Raw genomic sequence first — 19,508 nt, 5'->3', positions numbered from 1 at the left:
CATTCCTTTCTGCTGTAATTGATCTCTATTATTTTATTTATTTTTTGTAGCTCACAATGTACAAGCAAATCCAAAATGCCTACAGCAGTACCTTGGGTAAATTGTGTTGTAAGTCTTATTTCTCATCCCTAAAAAGAAAATCTACCCACCAGGGTATTTTCCAGCTGATTGCTGGCTGTTTGTGGCATAGTCTCTCTGGATGTTGTACAAAATGCCAACATTTGATATTCCATGTAGCCACTGATCCTTTTGTTCCCATTTGGAACATAATGAAGAGCTTGTGCAATGGATATCCCACTTTATTCCGTCTCATCATATACACCTGTAGGCTTTTCTTCTCGTGCCTTCCCCTTTTATGTTGCTCACTTTATTTTACTGTAAACAACAAAGAATATATGAACTATTTTACTGCCATGTGTCACAAAATAATGTGATTTTACAGTAATGGTCTACCAAGGCTAATTCTAACCATTAAGTCATTTTATACAAACTATATGAGAAACCCTCAACTCATGCCATAAATGATTTTATTTATTAAATCTCAGATTACTTTCAGAAGAGCACAACCATCCCAGATGTTTATAATTTGCTAATGTTTTATTTAAGGAGCAGTAATGAAGTTTGATCTAAAAGGCAATAATAAAAAGCAGTGCAGACTGAAATTCACCACAGTTAATTTCTCATGTGAAATTTAAACAATATTTTATGTAAAACCAGTATGCTGATGCTCCATGTAATTTTTATCAAATATTTTCCTATAAAAGTTTTTTAAGTTAGAATTTTTAAGGTTTTTCTCTGAAAGCCCAAACATTATTTTGATTATCATTTTACTCAAAGATAAAACCAGCATGAAAATGTTGAAATTTCTCTTGGGACAGAAATTTCACTTTCTCAGCAGCTCTAGATTTCATACATATAATATCCATACACTTCCAATTTGTATAAATAAGGCATACAGAATATTTTAAATTTCTTATCCTTTTCCTCTTCAGCCGCTTTTTTCTTTTTTTCTGGTAAACAAAGAATTTTTAAAAGCTTATATATCCCATGTATAACACCAAAAGCATGAAAGCCAAACTGATTTTAAAAAATACTGAAAAGTAACAGTTAAATATAGAAAAGTGAAAGTCTTCTGAGCTGAAGATATGAGACAAGTAGGACCTAAATCCAGGAGCAGGTGTGCACCAGCTGTTTGTGCATTTTAATTTACTTTGAAGGCTAAAAGAAATGACAGAAGAATTGACCTCTCTCCTGCAACGTGTGTGCTCAGTATTTCACCCTGTCTTCACAGAAATTCCTTCCCCTACTCAGGGAATCCCAGAAGTGAAGCCTCAGTCCCTGGTGTGGCAATGCAGCACTGGAGAGCACGTGATGGTGACAAGGAATTCAGACCATGGTTGATGGGGGGTCCTCTGAGACATCCTCTATAAAAACTCCAGCTGCTGAGGATGGGCAGTCAAACACAGCCAGGCACTAAATCCCTTTGCTACCATTTCTAAAAGAAATGTAAAAGATTCTGCCATGGACACCACCCCAAAGCCAACACAGTGGGAAAGACCCTGCTGCCAGAACCTGACTGATCCAGCTGGCCTGGAAACCAGCTCATCACCCAGCTGCAAAAGGCTTCAGCAGCCTTCGCCTCAAGGAGACTCTTCTATCCCTTCATTGACTACTGTTATTGTTAATGACTTCTTAGACTGAGAACTAGATTGTGAATATTATACAGGACTTACCAGTGCTCTGCTCTTACCCATCAGTGACATTCCTCTGTCTCATGCTAGTCTGGGTGTTGCTCTAGGGTTAGATATATTGTGCTTTTATAGAAATGGCAAAGTACAAATCTCATGTTGCCCTTTCCTCAGCAGGAATTTTACCATAGGAGCTCAGGCTATTTTGGGAATACCAGAATAAGCAAGGTCTGTAATATCCTCTTCAAAGATGACAATCTTTGTGCTACAAAGAATGAAATTTCCTCTATTAATTATACTTTTCTGCTGCTCTGCATCCTCAGATCCAGCCCTGTATCCTCAAAGGTATTTCATTATCTCTTCAGCCAAGAAAGGCTCAGTATCCATTACCCAGCTTCCCGCTGACAAAAGATCTTCCACTAATTACAAAGAGACTTTCTGTGGGTAAAGGTTACTGCAAAATTTGAGTTGTTGCTACAGACATTCACAATGACTCTTCATTTCTGTGATGATCCTCTTACCACTCCACAGCTTCACACACTCCAGTGAAGCTCTTCAAAAATGCAGCTAGTGATGGCTACACATCTCAGGGTTGATTGAGAGCTTGGTTCTGCCCATGGATCCCTCCCATGTCAGTGCAGTTACAGGGGGAGTCAATCCTGAGTTTCAAATCACAGAGTTCTCTGCAGGTTCACTGTGGTCATTTCCAAACCACAAGCCTTGAAAGAGGAAGTTACAGTTGCTTCACTCCAACTGGCAGAAAGATGCACTCTGACACTTGGTTTGCTCTCTGGAGGGAGATCCCAAGCTCCAGCCAGATGGCTCTGAGGCTCCTGCTAGGCCTGATCCATGCTCGCCAATTTATAAGAATTGGAGACCATAATATTACACATTTCACAGTCTCTGGTGTTAAAATTTGATGTGAAAAATGCAACTGAATCAGCTAGTGACAGCATCCTTTTATATTTTATTGCATTGTGGTTCTAATATCATTAAAAGATATTGCACTCAATTACTCAAAAGTGAGAAAAGTCCAGTATGAGCTCTTTCATGCACAAACAGAAAGCACTTGGAGTAGCTAAGGGGTATTAATGTGTGGGAAATCTGAGTTGAATACACTTTGTAAGCTGCTGTGGAAGAAGAGTTCTTTTTTTCTTTCCTGCTTCTAGGGACAAACATGATTATTTTACTGAGAATAGGGGAAAAATGGAAACAAAGCAAACAACTGCAGTTCCAGAAATTCTGCTTCATAAATTATGCCGATAAGGAAAATGTAGCTGGGTGATTTTACAATGCTTCAGTTTCAAATTGAATTAAGCAAAAGTGCTTTATGTGCATTGCCAAGCACTTTCAAGAGGCTGTTTCCTGTCTTTCATGATGCAGTTATCTTTTAATGAACTAGGTGTTTGGGTTTTTCACTAATGTGATGCATTTCATCTGAAAGATCTTACACTACACGGGAATAAAATATTCATAATTGAGCATCATGGTCCTTTTAGTTACTTATCCTCACAGTGAGATTTTTAAAAAGAGCATTACTTTACAATCATTTAGATTTTATTTTCTTTCCAATTTTCCTTCTCTGTAACATTTCCCAAGGTGTCCAAGGTTGTTATAAATCACAAATGCACACACAAAAGATTCTGCCTGAACTCAGCATGCCTCAGATCCTTTTCACTGTAGAGCACAATGAGAAAAGCTGACCAAAAGAGATTCCACTGTGAATTCATTCAGATCTGCATGGAAATGTAGAAATTTCCTGTCTCCCTTATTTCTGACTAATTGCTATACACATCCTATTTCTTAATTTAAATCTGAGTTGTTTCCTTCTTTCCACAACAAGGGTACTACATACCCTGGGAACATATATCAAGTTGTAAATGGCTTTGAGGATATCATTCAACATTCATTCAACTTTACCTTTTGATGATCAAAAATTGATCCATTCTTAAAGACAGGCATTCATTCTTAGAAATTGGCCTAAGAATGTGTGCCTAAACCAAAGCAAAATCTTCAGAGGGTTATTTTATTAAACATCCAGATATGAATGCTTCATTCTGCTGCATTCTCATACCCAAACCTATGGTCATTATTTAACCAACAAATTGCTCTTTTTGGCTTGTACACACAGAATACTTTTTCTTCCTTTCTTGTATGAAAAATGCCTCTCTTAATCTCTACTTCTTTGCCTGGTTTCTCCATATATAAGTAACCTGCAGGACACCACTTGTTTAACAAATGATATTTCATCTTTTGCTCCTTTATCAGCAGAACTTCTCTGCCTTGTAAGATACATAAGAATTATATGCCTAAAATGCCATTCAGATTTTTCAATTTGGAGCCTAGAAGTAGGAAAGAATCAAGAGTATTATAAAATTCCTTACTACAATAACAGTAATAGACTCTGCCTCTTAAAAGTTTTGTGTTAGTCTTTCTGTAGGTTAAACATTTACAACACTGTGATTTACACTCTAGTATGTCTTTAACATCAAAGGAAAAGCTCCAAGATAAAAAAATTTGAGTTGCTGATGACTGAAGATAAAAAAATTGAATATATTTTAGACTTAAAATCATGTTAATAATTTAGAAAATAAATTGCCTGCACTTGATACTTCAGGGATAACCTCTGCTTACCGAACTTAAGAAACTAGAGATTTGTTTTTGAGATTTCATAATGTTTTGTTAAGATTTCACAAAACTGTATCTGGTCATGCTTACAGTTTGAAATTTACTCACTGAATATATTATCTTGAAGTCTTCTAATACTTTCATTGGTCCAGAAGGAAAATTCTAAATGCAATACAGGAAGTCCAATGCTTTTCTTGCTTTTCTTCTTGGTACTTCTCCCAACATTGAGCTCCATTAACTTTCTATAGCATGAGAGTTTTAGAATCCTGGCTTTAAGTCGGATTCAAAGGCTTCTGAAAGTTCACCTAAGGAAGGATATTTATTGGTTCAGTCAAAGGGTATCAAATGTTCAGAAACCAAGTACACTTTTTGTGTACATTTCACAAACATAATATCTTTTGGATGTCTGTAAGAAAAAAATCTATTTAAATGTAAAATTATAATAAAGAACTGAAGTTATAATAAAAAAATGAGTTAATATTGTACTGAATTAAGGCTCTCAAGACACACATCTCACTTTTGTTACAGTTTACCATTACTATTAATTTTATTTAAGGTTCAACTTGAAGCATTCAATTCCCATTCTAATTCTATCTTTTTACTTATGTTCAACAAAACTATGCAGAATACCCTCATTCAATGTGATAAAGAAAGGATCTTCCTTTGAAATACATTGAATTTGCTCAATTTTCCAGTCAAAACTACAGAGAATCTGTAACAGAGCTGGTGGTGAAACACAGCTGATAAAAGCTGCAGGTATTGTGGCTGCTGCCCATGGAGAGGCTTGAAGCCAAATGGACGAGGGATCAGCACCAATGCCAAGAATTATTGTGAGGCAGAGATGGGGATTTGACTCATGGGAGAGAGAGATGAACCCCTCCTAAGGGAGGGATGAATGCTGGATTGTTCATCACATCCTTGCTGCCCCGTGGGACACCCCAGGAAATGTCAGTGGGGTAGATCCTTGCCTGAGATTCTGTGAGTGGGGACAAGTTCAGGATTCTTTTCTGGGCCAGGAAAGGAACGGGGAGTAATATTTTAAAGGGACATTTTGCTTTCCTTCCCAGCATCAAGAGGCCTGGGCAGGTGCTCCACAGAGAGGACTCAGAGTGTGGAATTTTCTGGGGTCCCCATGGCAGGAAGGAAAGATGAATCTGATTCCATGTTCTTAGAAGGAGAAGGTGTAACAAGATAATAATGAAAACTCATGACTGACTCCTCAGAGTCCAACACAGCCTGACTTAATAAAAACAATTCACATGTTGGATAAACAATCTCCAGACCACATTCTAAAGCAGCAAAACACAGGAGAAGCAAATGAGATAATATTGAGAATATTGTTTTTCCTTTTTCTCTGAGGCTTCTCAGCTTCCCAGGAGAAGAAATGCTGGTGAAGGGATTTTTCAGAGAATATGATGGTGACATCAGAGGGCAGGGACAGCTGCTCTCACTGTGGCTTCAGCACTCTCAGCTGATGAGGGATGAGACAGATTGCACCTCCACCATTTCTAACCTGCCCTTAGTTCAGAGAATGGTTTTCAGCTGAGAGGAGGAGTGAACCACAGAGAGATACAGAAGTATTTACATCAGAGACAACTCTATCACCAATGATTGTTCAGGTTTACCCAAATCAACACAGATAATGCCCCTGTATCATTTCTCAGCATCACAGGTGGAACATTTATTTACTCACTCTAATTAAACTTGTTTTAAAAACTCATTCAGTGCTCATCAGAACAATGCAAGAAACAGCCATAATAGATTTTCTTAGGAAAGACTCTAAAGTATAATTTGAATATAGGAAGTGGCCAAACAGCATAAGGAAATTGGGATACTCAACAATGGAAACAGTCTTCCTTTTCTGTAAAAGTGAAAAAAGCTCATTCTGACAATCTGAAGAAAGAAACACAAAATTTTCTTGACTTTGAAGCAATATCTTGGCTAAGTTATTTTGAATCAGGTGTCCATGGCTCCAGATAGACTAATGGCAGAATATGGCTCATTTTGCTTAACCCTTTAGATATGTTTAATATATGCATGTAAATGACTTTAACTTGATGTGGAAATAAATAATTCAAGTTGGTTTTAACGAGATCTAAATTACTCACTGCAGTATACATTGTTCTCCGTAGACTGAGAACAGCAGAGTAAATTTTAATTGTGATGCTTAGGGATTTCCATCAGCAGTGAAACCCCTTGTGCACTGAAATGAGAGTGTTCCCTAGAGAGTGCAGAGGCAGGCAGAGAGAATATGTAATGAACTGAGCTCAACAGAATGAAGGTCAGAGCCAACATTCATGCAGAAAAGAGGTCACCCTGGGAAGCTGTGTTATTAAATACAACCTGGGATGTCTACACCTTGACAAGAAGCAGGAGGAAATCGCTTCTTATTCCAGATATAATCAAATGATAACATGTAGGTGAATTTACAGTGGATTTGCAAGCCAAGACACATCTTAAGGAACAGGAATTTAGTGATTTGCAAAATAGAACATGACTTTACTGGCCGTATTCTTGGCCAAGAACATACTCATCCTTGTTCAAAACTGACACAAGGAATTTTTAAGAAATACAGATGTGCAAATGATTTTGTCTCACCAACCAAAAGGAACTCAGCAGAGCTACTGCTACAGATTTTGCAGAAGGGAGAATTACAGCTTCATCTTGCAATAGAGCAAGAAACAGAGGATGTAAAATTTAAGTGAAATTATTTTGGAGAATGAATTAAAAGACAACAGGGGAAAAAAACTTCTCTAGACAAATCATTATGTGGTGGACAGAAACAAACTGGATGATAAAAGAACAATCAGCACCACATGGGCTACCCCCGGGAGAGACAAAATACAGTAAATATAAAAATGCAGTACAAACTCTGAACATCTGAGGAGTGATTGACAGAGAGCTGTGGGTTATCCAGTTCAGCTTACAAGTCCAGTAGGATGATGAAAGTTTGCTAATTGCCTGAGCACTTGTGAAGCAGCAAAGAGACCACACAAGCTCTCACAGGTATTTGATGTTTGACAGCACAGCTATTCTGCCTCTGGATGTCCAGGCCCAGAGGATGGTGGGCAGTGGAGTTACATCCAGCTGGGGCTGATCACAAGTGATGTGCTGCAGGCCAGCTCTGCTTAACGTCTTCATCAATGGTCTGGAAGAGGGGATCAAGTGTACCCTCAGTAAGTTTGCAGTCAATGCTAAGTTGATCTGCTGCAGGGCAGGAAGGCTCTACAGAGGGACCTGGCCAGGCTGGCTCCATGGGCTGAGGGCCAGCCAGGTCCTGCCCTGGGTCACAACAACCCCTGCAGCGCCAGGCTGGGGCAGAGGGGCTGGAAAGGGCCTGGTGGGAAAGGCCCTGGGGGAGCTGCTCAGCAGCAGCTCAACAGGAGCCAGGTGTGCCAGAGGCCAATGGCACCTGGCCTGTCCCAGCCACGGTGGGGCCAGCAGGACCAGGACAGTGACTGTCCCCTGCCTGGGCACTGCTGAGGCCACTCCTCAAATCCTGTGTCCAGCTCTGGGCCCCTCACAACAACACAGACACTGAGGGGCTGGAGCGTGTCCAGAGAAGGGAACAGAGCTGGGGAAGGGTCTGGAACACCAGGAGCAGCTGAGAGAGCTGGGCTTGGGCTGGCCTGGAGTAAAGGAGGCTCAGGGAGCTCTCCACAACTCTCTGACAGGAGGGTGCAGGTCAGGAGGGTGCAGGTCAGGAGTCAGTCCCTTCTCCCAAGTCACAAGCAACAGAATGAGAGGCAATGGCCTCAAGTTGCACCAGAGTGGATATTAGGAATATTTCTTCATGGAAATTGTTGTCAAGCATGGGAACAGGCTGCCAGGGAAGTAAATCACCATCTCTGGAGGAATTTAAAAGACAGGTAGACAGGACTTTTGGGGACACAGCTTAGCAGAGACTTGGAAGAGTCACATTTTCAATTGTATTTGGCGATCTTAAAGACCTTTCCCAACCTAGAGGATTCTGTGATTTGGAGATTCTAATTTGGGATGTCCACAAGAGAAGGATCTATCTTAGGGTTATCCACTTTCCTAGAACTCCTTAAAAGAATAATCATTTATACCATTTAAATTTTACTCTTTTCAACCTGTACATCTCCTTAAAGAGATTTGTCTCCTCAGATGTGGGTTTTAACCTCTACAGTCTGTGGACTGAGTAGCCTGATGAAAAGAACTATGGTCCTTCAATCAGTTTTTAATAGCATTGTCCTCCCTTTTTGTTCTGAAAGCAATTTACATAGTACAGCACTTGCACCTACTGATTGGAGACATTTATTACACTTTCCCTAAAAGTAAAGATCATAGCATGGCTTTTTAGTATTGAAAGAAACAACTTCCAAAGCTGTTAAGCTTTCAAATTTAATTGTTGTGTGGCTGTGATTTTTTTGAGATTTTTTCTTTTCTTATTCCAGATATAATCAAATGATAACATGTAGGTGAATTTGCAGTGGATTTGCAAGCCAAGATACATCTTAAGGATTTTTGGTTTTTTGGTGGTTTTTTTTTTGGTGGTTTTTTTTCCCAAAGTGTATGAATACCAAAAAAAAAAACCCAAAAAACCCAGAAACAAGTGCTGAAAGTAAGTATGTGATTTTGAAATTCAGTTAAATGGAATAATTCAATTATCTTTGAATTCTTTGCCTGTGTTCACCCGCATACGCATCAAAGTAACACAACTAACACCAGGAGAGCTACTCTGCCTGTAGTGGGGAGAAACCAAACAGAACGTGGTTCAGCACTCACTCAGCATCCCTGACTGATGGGGAGATGTCATGCCTAACAACTACAACACATGGCTTTGGACTGGCATGCAACCAACACCCATTGCAAGAGGAGAGGAATGCCAAGACAGAAAATAGCTCCTCCTCGATGACAAGTGTAACAGACTTCACTGCTATGTTAATAGACAGATGAATGTGTTTAGCATATTTCAAACTATTAAAAAAAACCCAAAAAAACAACCAAGAATTAAAGTCCTTGCTACCATGGCTGCAAGTTCCCCGAAGATATTAAACATGTGATGCCTTCATCCAGCCCTGAGTGCATTCTCAGCACACACTGAGCAGATGTGTGCCATCCTTTGAGCTGAGCAGCAGCAGGCTTGCAGCAAGGCTCTGGACCCCAGTTCATCTCCTGCTCCCCAGCTGAGCTGGCTGTCCTGGGCTGAGTGCCTCATTAACCCTGGCAATGAGCATCCCAGCTGGGGCAGAGGCCCCACAGCCCCTCAGAGCTGCCTGCAAAAGGCAGCTGGAACTGCACTGCATGAGCTCAGACCACACCAGAGATGGGCACTGCATGTAGGGCTGCCTGCCTTTAAATTGTTCCAGTACAGCCAGATTCTACATTTTAAAAGGTGTTCAATAATCCAATAATGATGCTTAAAACAAGTCTGTTGAAATGCATGACCTAATATATTTTTAAACACTGTTTCCCAGCTCTACTCATGTCTCAACTAAACAGGTTTTTGGGGCTTGCATTCTATTCAGGGAAGTGGGAAAAAAGAATTGATTGGGCCAGGAAAAAGAAAATTCTGATGGCACATTTATTCTATTTGGCAAATTATTTCTTCTGTTTGGCACATTAATGCCAAATGAATGGAATTATGAACTGAATGGAGGGAAGGGGAAGAAGTGAAAACGTTTTTGGACAGATCTGGGGAGAAGATCATGACAAATGTACCAGAGGAAGAACTAAACAGCCTTTTCCTTTTGCTGATGGTCAGAGGAACAGCAAAGTAGGAGAGTGTTATCACTTTCTGTAAAGTGTGTTTAGATGGGATAAAAGGTTTCTTGACCTTGGAAAAGGTGGTTGTTAATTTCATACATACAACCTGCTTCTTGCTGCAGAAATCAGGACTGTTCTGAATCAAATGGACACACATCATGACATGATGACAGCTGTAAAGTGTGCAAGATTTCTGCATAAGCCAGATGTAAAGCCCTGGCAGGGGACAGAAAAAAAATCTCAGCTAAGAATGAGTTGATGAAAAATATAATTGTGTAAAGAAGCTCTGAAAAGGGCTCTAAGACTTATTTATGTGAGTTTCAATGGAATAGTTATTTAATTCATAAATTGTGCCCCATTTTTCCCCACTTACCTCTTTCTTTGTACTTTTACCATTTCTGTTTCTTTGCCAAACAGGTTTAATCAATTAAAAATGTATTATTATACTTCTATAAAGCTGACAGCATTTACAGATATATTGACAAGCACTGCCTACTGTGCTTCCTTTCAGAGGAGAACAGCTGAACAAAATGGCCACTAGCAGAAAATAGACACGTCTGCTTCTAAAATTCAAAAACTTACAGGAAACCTGGCAACAAGACAGTATGAATAAAATTCCAAACCTTCTCTATTTATGATATCCACTTAGGTTTAGAGTGGACAGCAATTAAAGGAGGGAACATTTCTTTCACAGGGGCACAACAAGAAAATATTAGGCTTCAAAAAAAAAAAAAAAAAGGCAGAAAATTTTGCAATCTCAGAATTGTTTGAGATCCCAGCAAAGCTCAGTGGTCCTGAGACCATCCAGCTCTCTGCAACCATTTCTCCAAAACAATCAGAATCCTCTTTTTGAAGCTTCTTTGCCTCCTGCAGCTAGCAGATATTTGACAGTGTTAATGATCACAGTGGGTATGAAAGCCACCAGCCACTATTAACCTTCAGTGTTCTAGAGAGGCAGGGTGGTGTGTCTCCTCTCCTTGACATAACAAGAAACATTTTTCCACTGCAGGAATTAACAGTAATTGGCTCTTATTCTGATTGTGCCATACACACTCAATGATAATTTGCAGGTGCAAAGGCAGGCAAGTTTCTGAATGTGTATTAATCTCTAGGCTCTGGAAAGACACTTTTTATTTTTATAAAACTTTTTATGGAAGTTTTTGTTACCAAAAGAAATTTCTTCAGTCCCACATAAAATCCCAACCTCTTTCCCTTTTGCATGTTAAAAATCAGGAACTGAAGCCTGTAAACAAGACTGTTCAAATAAAGGAAATATATAATTAGATCTTAATTGTAGAGGAAGGAACTGATAATTGTGTGATTACTCCTCAGCTATGGGAACATCTTGCTCCAGTAATGGTCCTATTGAATTACATAAGGCCACTTTTGAAAAAAGATAATATTCTATCCAAATATTACTTGAGAGTCTTAAACACTAAATTATTTCAACAGTCCTACACAACATGCACTTGATCTGAAGTATCCAGACCATCAGACTTTCCTGTTAAATATTGTCAAGTCAATGCTAGCAATACTACCAAATTAAAACTCAGACACTCTTAAAATGCCAGTTCTTTTATGCACATTATTTTATGTATGAAAACTTGAAACTGCTGCTTTTAAAAAAATATAATTCTATTCTCATTTTATCTCTTCTAGATATTTCCCCATTCAACTTATTTTTGTTTCCACTTCTCACTTGGCAATGGAAAAAATCCTCAGTGACTTTCAACATATATGTAACTGCTTATATATTGGGATGCCAGGGTATTAATAACCACAAAATGTTGCAATTACTAGACTAAAAGTAACAATATAACATGTTAAATTCCAAAAGTATCAACACCTTTCCTTGGAATTATAAAAGGCCATAAAAAACAGCTGAATACATTCTATGTTTTTTACAAAATCTGTATCTACAGACTAAACCAAAATTAGTGGTTCCACCTTTAAAATTGAAAAAAAACCCCATTTCTCGTTCCATTTGAGCAGGTTTTAAATATTAAATTTGAAAGGGTAACAAACAAACATAACACCTAAAAGACTGAAACACATCAAGCAGCCTGGGACAGAAAGAATCCATGGAGATATCTTTATTGATATATCATATTTTCTTTAAAAAGTAGCAACTAAACGTATGTTTGTATTTCCCTCTGTTTCTCTAGGTAAAAACTATCTATTAAATAAATTTGAAGACTGAAACATTATAGTCTGTCAAAGTGATTTTGAAATATATATATATAATTGAATACATATATTCATATATATGGAGTGTATATATACCTATATATGGAATGTGTATATACATATATATTCATATATATGGAGTGTATATATACATTATATATACTTCCTGGAATTTAAGCACTCAGAGCAATGAAACTGCAGTAAGAGTTGCAAAGCTGAGCTGATTTTTGTTATTTAAGATATGGCCTTAATGTCCCTTATGTGATATTTGGGTGTATGCATCTGTTCAATTATTTTGTCCTGCTCTATTTTTCAGCCCTTCAAGGCAAAGTTCAGCAATTATAAATCCTACTTGAAAGCAGTTTCAAGAGAAAGACAACAAATTTGCAAATTAGTTATCTTCCCTCACCTGCCTGCAGAAAAAGCAGCCTCTGGTCCCCTCTTTCATTGACTGACTCACCTGGAAGAGCCCCTGCTCAGAGGAGACACAAGTTAATTTGTGCCTGCATTGCTTGCTGGCAGATCAGAAACCATCACAAGCCTCCCAGAGCACTGGCTCCATTATGTGCAGTGACATTACCAGGGACGTGTCACGTTCAGCAAGCACCATCCCCTTAATTGCCTGTCATTACAAAACACTCCTGCTTTAAATAACAACACACCACAGCCACTTTCTTTCCCTGACTGGTTTTTTACAGTTCCATGTTGAATCTTAGACAAAAGGAAGGAGAACAGGTCAGTGCCTACAAAGGAAAGCAGTCAAATTACTCTGCTGAGCAGAGCAGAAATGGTCCCATCTTCCTCAGTCATCTGGCCTCCAGAAACATCATCATCCTTGAAGGGCCCTTCAGAAGGACACTTGAAAAATTCTCTTTTATGGTAAGATGGGTTTGTTTGTGATGGACCTTGGTGCTCCTCTGCACATCTCTGAGCTGGCTGTGCCTCTGCAAATCTCAATGAGAGCGAGGTGACCTCGGCAGAGCAATGATCTTTTGGGTTAAATGACAAAGGATTTTGGATCAGGCTTAGAGCCAGATGGTTTTGTAACTTCTGGGGCTCCTCAGGCAGAGGAAAGAAGTCTTGTGAGGTTATGCCTGATTCCTCCCTGTTTGAGTGAGCACGTGGCAATGCCTCTCTCTGCCTCTGTGCTGCTGGACACACATGCTGACCCTTTCTCCTGGCTCTGGGCTCTCACTCAGCTCCTGGGAAAACTGAGCACAGTCAAGTCTGTCTTATACACATGGGTGTTTGGGCATGATTTGCTATGCTTCCATCTGTGGAAACAAACAGGGAGTTAGCCTAGAATGTGAATAGGTTAGTCCTAACACAGGTGGTAAAATGAAACTGAAGGTATAGATTAGATCCAGAGCATTTTTCAGCAAAATCTGCTACCCCCTATAATTAGAGACTACAGGGATTAAGGATATTTTCCTGGGCTGCCACTGTCTCCAGGCTACCTGTGTCAAAGTCTCATTTTTGTTTTCATTTTTTAAGCACATCATGAGAAATAAGACTGTCTTCCCTTCCTCAAACCTCAACACTCCAAAAGTGTAAAATTCCCTGGTGTAAAAGAGGTGAACAGAGCAAACCTCTGCAGAGATCCAGAGGAACAGCTGGGCTCCTTCCTGCAGAGACCTTCTGTAGGACCAACAGAAGAAAAGCACAGGGGGAAGACACTGGTATTACAATATCTTTGCATTCCACAACTTTTGCTCTCACCACCAAATTTACAATCATTAAAAACCATTTCCCATGTTGTCACCTTATTTCAAAGTTTCCATACCTTCTTGGTGATTTCTCATGGGCATCTCCTCACAGCACTGACCCCTTCTTCTCTACTACACAACCAAACATCTCCAACTCTTTTGTAACACTCATCTTCTTCTTGGACACAGCTGTGCCCTGTTAAGGGCAGGCCTGTTGCTAATCTTTGGGGATTAGCCCAGCTGCAGCTCCTCAGGGGTGAGATTGCCTTCTGCACTGTTCTCTTACATTCTATCCCCCCACAATTTCCCAGTTGCAAGAAAAGTGACCAGGCACTAATGCAACTGCAGAGTCCTCATCCAGCATTTCAGCCTTGAAGACCATGGTTCAAATTGAGCATGTGATACCATATAAAAGAATTTGATACCATCACCTTCCTCTGTCAGGCCTGTTTATTTCACATGCTGAAAGCAACAAACAGCTTGCTGCAGTTGGAAACCATAGCTAAAAAAGAAAAATAAAAAAGAGAGGACACAGCATTGCATTACAGTGGCATTAAAAACATCCAAGTACAAAATCTTCCACTGATGGGGCTGGCAGGGGAAGTGCAGGGGGGAGGCTGTTTGAAAAACAGCAGCTGCACAGCCAATATGTCTCAATCTTGTCTGAACTTCTCCAAAACTTTAGCCAAAATGTATTCAAAGTTAACCATGAAACAAGTGCTTCCCCTTTTAAATGTAAACCTTTGGACTTAATTCTATTTTTCTAGTGTATTTTGAGCCTCCTCATTTTAGGTCATCACTAGCACACCTGCTAGGGGCACTGGATGGATGAGATTTTTAAGCAAAAAATCCAACTAGCCATAACAAATCCAAAGGCACTGACTCGATTCTAGAAGTTTCTGATAATCTACAAAATTTTAACTGAAGGCAGCAGACAAGACTTGCATTGGACACATGTTTCACAAAATTCATATAAGAAAAAAAGAAATCTCTTTTTTCTTACCCTGGAGAATGAGCTGAATTTTTCTTAGAGGTGAAGCCTTACTCAGCTTGCTGCTCCAGCCAGTCCTGTTGACTTTGACAATATGAAGTTAAGTTAGAACAAGACTTCTGGAAAATCCCAGCAGGAAGAATCTCTTGCTCTTATATAAACTGAGTTCTCTGACTGAAAACGAAACAAGCCTTTTTTGTTCTTTTGTTTCTATTTTATGAGACTTAGGATTTGTGGATGGCCATTTAGCTGGTAGTGATATCTGCCACAAACAGATTGGCTCATCAGGGATTTAACATAAGCCAGGTTCATTTTATACCAATATTCAGCTTTGGTACTTCTGATAAGCTTCCATGACAATAGAACAATTACAAGACTTGAAAATAAATAATGCTTTAGTCAATTGCACCTTATTTTTAAAAGGATTCATGACAATTCAATGAAAGTAATTTGTTTTTCTTTCTCTTTCAGTAATTATTCTGACATATTCCTTGCAGCTAGGCTACAACATTTCACAGGTTAAGGAGAACAGATGTGATTTCTTGGTCAGCTACTTTTCTTGAGAGTTAATAAGTTAACAAAGCCCAGATCATACATTTTTCACAACTATTTGTAGCTAGAAAAGATCTGGGTATCTGATTTCACAACAGATGAAGGGGAAGGTGGGAAAGAAACAACCAGTCTGGATAACCCTTGATACCATTGTACACATATGGAACAGCTTAAGGAAGGCTGTAATAAAATTAGGGACATTTTTTAATGGGCCAGGCTTTGCATGAAAAACAGTGTGGTGGGACATTTTTCCTACGTATACATTGACACTTTGCCCCAGCAGCTCAGAATTTACACACCTTTTTTTTATTTTGTGGTTTTTTCAGCAGATGCAGGTATGAACACTAAACTCTGAGGAGCTCTAATTTTATTACTTGGGAAATAATTAAATACTTATATGATGTTAACCTCTACCAAGAGCCAGATACCCAGGAAATAACACATTGTACTTGCTACTCTGTTCATAAATACTAAACTTGCTGGTTTTTCAGCATCCAAGGAATCAAATCAGACCATGAAAGATGTTCCAGGCAGTACAGAGCTGCTGTCTCTTACTAAAAACTGTGTATTAGAATTTTAAGAGATTCAAAGGACTAAAAAGGAAAATGGTAAGTCAGCATATGAAAAACTGCATATTAATGCTTTTTGAATTCTTTATTTTAAAAGTTATATTTATGGACTAAATGAGATTGTAATATCATGACAATCTTGCTGTTCTTTGAGCTTAATATTCCCGGTAATGCAACTTAATTTATTTTACAGACAATAGAATAGACACCAAAATTACTAAAATCTGGAGAAGCAGAATCAGAATTCTTAGATGATGCTTCTGTTTTTGTTCCCGGTTTTCTGTTTTAAGACAGAAAAATCATTTGAGTTATAGACAAACCCAAAAATATAAAGATGTATCAATTCAACTGCAAAAAGTTTGGGAGTCTTGCTTTACATTAATCTAAACCCTTGCAGTAGGGAGTTGATAATATCATGTGGCTGAGGTTGCTAATGGATCAATAAGGGAATGCAACCCTTGGGATTGTGTAACGCTGGCAAACAGATATTTCTGTTCCAGGCAGTGATACAGGTAAAGGTTTGGTGAATACATTTCAGCCCTCCTGAGGAGTTCCAAACTGTTCTCTTTGCCTGCCTGCTAGCTGTTATTCACTGTGATTTGTGATCTGAGCCAAGCAACTCCTCTTTTTTCTGCTGTCCAAACAGATGCCTGAAACATCCGCAGCAGGAATATTGAGAGCACCAAGTAACAAACACTGCACAGCAGATGTGAGTGTTAGAGCATGACTGCCTTTGTTCCAATTCAAATTCAGGTACTCACCCAGATATTCTCTAAAAATGGTGCATCATGTGAGCATTCATGCTTGGCAAACAAGATATTTCATGAGGGTTGAATGTAATAAATTTCAGGGGACTCACACCAGTTTTGTTAACTTTGTTTATTTGTATTTATCTGTCTTCAGTGTTAGGAGAATCTTGTATGAGAAGTTGTAAATATCCACAAAGTACAACAATTTTTTTCAGGATATCTTTTGTTTTTTCAGCTAAAATGGCAATCACATATCTACAAAAACACTCAGAGAAGTGCTTTCTGTGTATTTGACATTTATTTTTAATTTACACCTATCACAAAACACACATGCTTAATCACTCCCTGCATGATCTGTGAAATGAAGAATTACAACCACTTCCTGCCTTTGGGGCAAGGAGTAGATAGATTTTTATAAGCATACACTGTAAAACCCATTCCCAGAATAGATACACTTGAGAGTGGGCTTCTGAATCCATTTTCTTCAGTTTTAGCTGAACTTTAATCCATGACAAGGATCTTTATATATAATGTGCTACAGCTCCTAGCCAAAGCCAAGAAACATTGCCAGCAAAACTACCCAGATTCTGATTTTATGCTCCTTTTCTTGTCATTCTAATGATTATGTCATGCATTTATTTTGGTGACAGCAGAAAAAAGAAGATAATAATCCACTTGCATTATCAGGATTACTCCTTCAAACTCAGGCATTTCTAGATGATAGACCAGCACGCAGACAAGCCAAGCTAATACAAAATCAGAACTTAAAGCTGCTTTTTTTCCCACAACTCACCTAATGTGGCAGTAGCAATTTTTTGTTTCAGCCCGAGCTCATTCTAAGTCTGTTTGAGCATCTATTCCCCTGTGACATGCAAGTCTAAATACTAACAACACATCCAGGAATTTACTGGGAATTACAATGCCAAGCCCTGGCACTAACATCCAGCTTCCACGACTTCCAGTGACCTTCTCAGAGGACTCTGTACATCTATTACCTATAAATGTGTAGCATGCTCAGCTGCATGTGATCCTAAGTCAATGGGATAGAAAATATTTTGACAGAGCAGTTTTGCATCCACATCCTCTACCCTGTCAGAAAGAGTAAATTTCTCTCACAACAGATCAGTGAAGTCAAAATGCATCATTCATGTGCTGCTTTAACCTCCTGTAATACAGATTATAACATACAGTTTATGATGTGTTAAAAATAAAAACTTTTTGTAACTCTTTTTTTTGTTATTTATTTACTTATGTGTTTTATGAGGTTCCTACTTTTCAATTTCAATAGAAACACAGCACTTGTTAGCAGAGAGCAGAGGAAAGCCATCTCTCTCTAAATACACCCTTGAGAGGTCACAAAACACAGCAGAAATCCAGGGAATTTTTCTCTGGGACAGGATTTCTCCCTTCCACAGATGTTTGCATATCCCCAACTCCCACACTGGGAACTGCAGTGTGAGCACTTTCTGCACTCTGTCCTTCATCCCCCAAACACCTTTGGACAGCTCACCTGTCGTGACTGAAGCTTTGAAAATATGTCAAGAACAGAACTGCAGTGACCTCCAGGCTCTCAGTTAGTCCCCAAATAATTTATAATTTCCCATTAAAATTTATATACTTTCTTGAACTGACACCTTTATGTAGAGCTGGGAAGAGTGGTGAGCAATATTAATGTTTTTCAGAAAATGCCTCATATGAAGAGTTCATTTTACACAGTTATACCATTTCACATAGATAATTCAACAGTACTGAAGCCAGGCAAATAAATTAATCTATTTTGTTGTTATAAATTAATTGTGCACTAGATTTGGATAAATCATCTCCTTTACTATATACCATGGAATTACTGCACACTGAAAATTTTCAAGTTTCTAAATAACACACCTAAATATATCTCATATGTTAATACTGATTTTGACCCCAGAATAATCTTTTTTCACCTACCTAAATCTATCTATACAGAATCATTTACTGTTAAAGCAAACCAATTAAATGACAGCATAATACTTTTTCTACAACTGACCAAAATTATCATAAGAATTCAGAAACTAATTTAACATAACAAGCAGTTCACACCTAATCAAATACAAATTTAAAAAAATTAATTACCATTAAAAAAAAATTGCTGAATATTTGTGTCACTCTGTAATGGTGGTGACTATCAAACTCAGTTGGAGAGCAGCAAAGGGATTCCTGAGATGATGAATAACTGCATTCATGAATGCCTCTATTTCCACTGAAATACTGCATTTCCAAAGAGCTCACCTGGCTCAAGGTAGAAATGCTTCAGCAGAGGAAAGCTGGGGGAGGTGGAGCCCCCCCAGGCACTGTGGGGTGATTGGTCAATACTGCACAACAATAATGAAAATATGATTTCTTGAAGCATCAAAGCAATGAAGAAGGAAAAAACTGAAACTAATGGAAATGGAGGTGATCCCCCTGCTGCTGGAACCTTATCCATATTCTTCTGAGGGCTTTACAAATGTAACTGACAGCAGGGAAAGGTTTCCACAGACCCCAGAGGACAAAGAAGTGCCCAGCTCCCATTAAAAAGTTTTTGACTGAAATAAATCCAGTAGAAACAAATATAGAACATTAATTTATGGTGTAATGGGAAACAAATTGTTTTCCTCAAAGCATTTAAGATATTTAGATTTAGATCATCTCAAATTTATATAACTTTGTCACTCAGCAGAAAAAAAGTCATT

The 19,508-nt window shown here is 38.6% G+C and overlaps 1 long non-coding RNA gene across 1 annotated transcript in view; it reads right to left on the bottom strand.

Moving 5' to 3' along the window:
- Window positions 1-4,448: 4,448 nt before the first annotated feature.
- Window positions 4,449-19,508, bottom strand: part of LOC143695230 (uncharacterized) — a 234,744-nt gene continuing 219,684 nt past the window's right edge. Inside the window, exons 6-7 of the long non-coding RNA XR_013184310.1 lie at window positions 14,943-15,014; window positions 4,449-4,621 (exon numbers count right to left, since the gene is read on the bottom strand). This is a non-coding gene — a long non-coding RNA (uncharacterized LOC143695230). The remainder of the gene's footprint in view (window positions 4,622-14,942; window positions 15,015-19,508) is intronic.

This window comes from Agelaius phoeniceus, chromosome 14, assembly GCF_051311805.1.
Source record: "Agelaius phoeniceus isolate bAgePho1 chromosome 14, bAgePho1.hap1, whole genome shotgun sequence".
In the NCBI taxonomy this organism is placed as follows: Eukaryota; Metazoa; Chordata; class Aves; order Passeriformes; family Icteridae; genus Agelaius; species Agelaius phoeniceus.
The sequence above is the reverse complement of the archived record's forward strand: the minus strand, read 5'-3'. Positions and strand labels throughout refer to the sequence as shown.